We start from the raw sequence: 5,177 nt of genomic DNA, 5'->3' as shown, positions 1-5,177 counted from the left end.
ATCCACTGTCTGCGGTCTACTCATTCCTTGCAGTGATGTCGCATTCTCACTGTGCTGCAGGGTGACTCAGGCACACCCCTGCTCGTGTGCCAGCTCCTGGTGTTTTTGGGTGTTTCTGCCCAGTATTTAAGGAAGGCCAGGTTCAGGGATCGGAGGGTCCTGTGCCCAAAAAAAGGTTGGAAAAAAAAGGAGAGAGCCAAATGGAGCAATTCATACATTGACCTACAAATCTAGATGGTGGAGAAGCCACTGCAGTCCTGAGACAAATGACTTCTTGGACCCTCAAGACATGGCTTCTGCCTGCCACTCACGCTCTAACCTAATGCATCAAGAATGAAAGACAAATCATTCACCTGTGATATAAAATAGGAATAAGAGATACCCATCTAGCAGCTGAATTGCACAATGCGAAACTAGAAAACCTGAGATCAATCCTGGCTTCTGCGCTTGAACAAATTGTGTGCTCCTAAAAAATATTTGACTTCAGCTAGCCTCCTTTTCCTGCATTATTACATATGAGAGTGCTTTCAAATACGTGAGTTCAGGATGTGTGATGTAGAAAATTCTCTCTTTTGTTTGATTTAAAAGACCAGAATGTTGCTTGAATCCTGATAAGTCTCCCCATGCCAAAAAATGTAACATAATCTGTTTCTTTTGTAAGGTGCCGTTATGTTATTGAGTAAGGTTTGATCTATTTAAGACTTCCAAAAATAAAATGTGAATCTTACTTGTCCCTGACTCTTTCGTCTCATCCTCCAAGGATTAAGGGCAAAGCACTAAACATTTGAATTCATAAAGAGTCAAAGAGATACCCATCTAGTAACTAGATTGCACAGTGTGAATCTGGAAATTCTAGGACCAATCTCAGCTTCCCCGATTGACCAAAGTGTGTGATCCTAGGCAAATTCTTTATTTCCCCGAGACATCTTTTGATAAGTATCATCCATCAGAGCACCTACAAAAACATGAGTTCAGGGTGTGTGCCGTTGATTTTAATAGACTATGAATTTGCTTCATGCATAATAAGCATCTTGCTTTTTGGCCCACAAATAAGATACACATGGCCCCTGGCTTGTCTCTTAGTTCACTAATAATATTATCATTGCAGGGATGTAGGGGCCAGGAATATTTCTCAAATCATAATTAATAAATACTTTCCAGTGTTGTGATGTGATCTGACGTGCTAAGTAGAAAGGCCATTGAATTAAAGAATGTATTTTTTTTAAAAACACTTTATCATACATGATTTTTGTTTTGCAATTTGCATACCAAATACTTTTAATTCTTATATCAGCTCTCCCTGTTTATTTGTTTGCTCGGCCACCTCTATTGTTTGCTACTCTCCTTTGCTGATAAAATTCTCAACAATCTAAAAGCCTCTTAGAGGACCATATTACCTTATAGAAGTTACCAGTAAAATGTGAGAGTGACACCATGCAGCCCTATCATCTGTTACAGAATTCACACAAAGGAAACTCGTAAAACAAGCATTTGCAATGCAATAGGTCTCACATTCGTGAGTGTTTGAGCTATTGGCATTGTAAATGACAATGCCTTTTATTTATGTCTTTCGAAAACCAGCAAGCGATGCGTAAACACGCACTACATATAGTTGTTGCTTAAGAGAAGCAAAGTGGCAGTAACAGAGGCGCAGTTGCCAGCCTTGCTTTTCGAAAGCAATGACTATAAGTTTATGCACTACTTGCAGGTTTTGAAAACTAATAAATAAAAGGCATTTTCATTTACAATGGCAATAGCAAAAAACGCTTGCAAATGCGAGACCTATTGCATTGCAAATGCTTGTTCTGTACTGAGACCAGCATGCCAGCATCTGACATTCTGAAGAAGTCATGGTGTGTTTCAAATTATTTACCGTCACTACACTTTGATGTTTAACGTTCTCCCACTACAGAGCATGCTCATATGACTGAGGGCCAGATGTAGGAAGCCAAATAGCGAGCGCAAACGCTGAAATTCGCAGCGTTTGCGATCGCCATTTGGCTGCTTGCAATGTAGGTAAGTTTAAACCTACTCGCAAAATAAGGAATCGCACAATTGCGATTCCTTACTTTGCGCAAGCATTTAGAGAATTGCAGTTTGCGATTCACTAAATGCTATGCTGGTAGGCATCGCATATTGCGATTTTGCCTTAAAGAATTGCAAAATACCACCAACTTCAAGTTGGTGGTATTTCCCGATTTCATTTCAAAAAGCACTTTTTGGCTTTTTACAAAGTGCCTTGTGGCACACATACATGCCCTTAGGGCATGTATGTGTGCCACATGTGCACACATGCACATTTCAGGGGTGCAACAGGGTTTCCTTTTGGAACCCTTGCACCCTTGAAATTGCGCTAGTGTGCCTCTTGGTGACTCGCATATTGCGGGCCCCAATCCTATTCATTGCCATGGGCCTCGTGGCCCATAGGAATGAATGGGATGGGATTCCGTGATTGCGAATCTCAATTTGCGATTCGCAATTAAGGAATAATAAGGAATCACAAATATTTTTGCGATTCCTACCTACATTCAATTTTGCGGTAAAAATCGCTATTAAGGACTCGCAAAATTGAATTTACCTACATCTGGCCTTGAAAGGCTGTGTCAAAACGCCCACGGAAAAGAAGGGTGCAGGCTGAGAGAAAGCAAAAAATGAATAATAAGTTACTGGGGAGAAGGAACAATATGATGTTACATCATGCGGTGTCCTAATATAGCGTGCCTAAGTCCTAAAACTGCCTTGGGGCGCTAAGTGAAAACAAGATGGGGAGAGGAGTTGGCCTAACGGCTAGGGTGGTCGATCTCGAATCTGGGGATCTGGGATTGAGTCTCACAATGACGCTGAACATATTGTGATTCTGGGCAAATCACTTAATCTCCCCGCGCCTAACAGAAATGAATGTGTCCTCATGTAATTCAACTGGTGCTGTGTAAAGTGCTCTGATACCCGATTCGGGTCAAGTTCGCGCTATATTAAACTCTGAATTTTTTTTTAAAAAAAGGTGTAGAGGAAAGGAAGGAAAAAATAAGAAAGGAGCAATATAACTTGTTGTCACATCTTATTGTATGCAGATATCACAGTATACCTCCAGTGACGTAATGCAAAATGATGGGGCCTCTGCAGAATGTGATGAGGGGGCCTGTCTCTTCCAGATCTCACTAGGGATATGACAAAAACAGACCATAGGATTGGAGGGGTGGCGGTCGGTACGGGAAGCATTCTGGTTCTTCTCAAAAGTACTAGAATTTAAATCCGTCATATATTTTAAGTGCATCCAATGTACGAAGGCTTCCCCGGAGCTGTTAATGTGTGCATAATTCACCTCTCTAACAAAAAAACACGCTTTGGCAAAGCATCCTGTACAAAAGAGTCTCAAACTCCCATCAGTCTACACATTTCCACTCCTAATATAGCACCTAGAGGGCTACTTGCTCCCCGTCTCTACACCTTCTAAATCCATCTATGTGGTCTGTCAGGGCTCATGGCATTTTGTTCTTGAAATGCATTCTGGGGTCTAACTTCAGATCTCTGATTAAAGGGGGCGCTGTATCCTGTCACACAGTGACCCCAAAAGGACATACTCCTTAACTGAACACAAGCACCAACACAGAGGGTGAAAAAGAAGGAATGGGTCTTGTGTGTGGAGAAGGGTGCTGGCACGGGGTGTCACATTAGAGCTTTTTCATGAGTGGTGCTTAAAGTCCGGGTTTTCCTTAAATAGGATGGCCAGACCCGCATTTCACAGACCTTAAAAGCTATAGGGTTGAAATAAAAATTTGGAGATTCACAGCTGGAAAACAGTCAATCGCCGATGGAACTTTAGTGAAAAATGCCAGACCTGACATTAATATTGCGCTCTTTTTAAAAGAACAAATTACACTCCGTGCAAGTAACAACCCTGCAAAGTATTCCCTCAGAGCATGGAATATCGGTGGAAGGTTTGCAATGGCAAGAGCTCCTGGCTAACAAGAGGACCCTCTTTAAAGTTTAAGCCCTAGAAAGGGCAGCGCGGGGGCGGGTGAGAACACGGTTCTCCTGCCTGCTCGGACACTACTCCTTGAAGGAGCCAGGTGCCTCGCTCGCAAGGTGTGCTGGCAGCGTCTCTCAAGGGTGTAGCTGATTTGTATGTATTGATGAAATTTTTACTTTACCGGATGGTTCTAAGAATTGCTCAACACACTAATTCATATTTAGCTGCTTCCCCATGCCTGCTCCCGAAAACCATTACCGTAAGATGACAGGAATCTTCTCACAGAAAATGGGAGGGAGGGTGGGGGAGAGAAGACACAGACAGTGGGCGGACGGGGGTGAGAAGGCACAGACAATGGGTGCGTGGGCGGGGATAGAGGAGAGTAAAGAAGGCAGTAGGAGAACCTCATTAAAGTAAATAGTGCTCCCAGTCTAAATAACACGTACCGTGTATCACTCGAAGTAAAGGGGCCAGTCGCCATGGGAGGTGACAAATGAAGAGGAGATGGTACTAAGGAGGGACTAACATGCCTATTAATGAATCAGAAGCCAGCATTTAGGACAGACAGTGACACAAGCCAATGGCAAACATGGGAGGAGAGTGGGCAGGCATCTATTCGCTACTTGTCTACAATAAGTCTCGCACAGCAGCGCATGCGCGCTGGCCCAGGCTCGACCTAAAAACCAATGCCAGCCTCCCCAACAGTTCAAACAGTGGTGCAGTAAGCACCTCTTTATTATGGAGATAGTAACTAAACATTTGCAGGGCTGCTTTTAATTCACAGATCATCCCTCCTCCGTGCCTCCTATAAACTATATGCAGGGAGCATTAAGCTAAGCGACATGTGCTGCTCTTCTTAATACTACTTAAATCAGAGTCTGAGGGGACCGGAGGCTTCCCTTCGGATGCCCTATTCATCACCTCATACAGGGCAGTAATCACCCTTTCTTGTGTCTCTATTTCCTCACATAGTGCACCTTCAGGGGCTTTGAGCATATCCTGTGCAGCCCTGCTTGCCACTTTTTCCTGGTTCCGTCCTAGCCCCCAGCTCGATGCAGCTGCTGAAGGTCTCATTATGGTGATTAGGGGTCCTGTGGCTCTCCGAGCCCATGCTGCAAGCCCACAGGCAGCCGTCAGAGGGCTGCATACAGACACTTGTTAAAATATGAACAGTCTTGACGCGCACGTGGCGCCTTTCAATATGGCC

This window comes from Triturus cristatus, chromosome 4_2 (assembly GCF_964204655.1).
Source record: "Triturus cristatus chromosome 4_2, aTriCri1.1, whole genome shotgun sequence".
In the NCBI taxonomy this organism is placed as follows: Eukaryota; Metazoa; Chordata; class Amphibia; order Caudata; family Salamandridae; genus Triturus; species Triturus cristatus.
Note: the sequence above shows the minus strand (reverse complement) of the source record.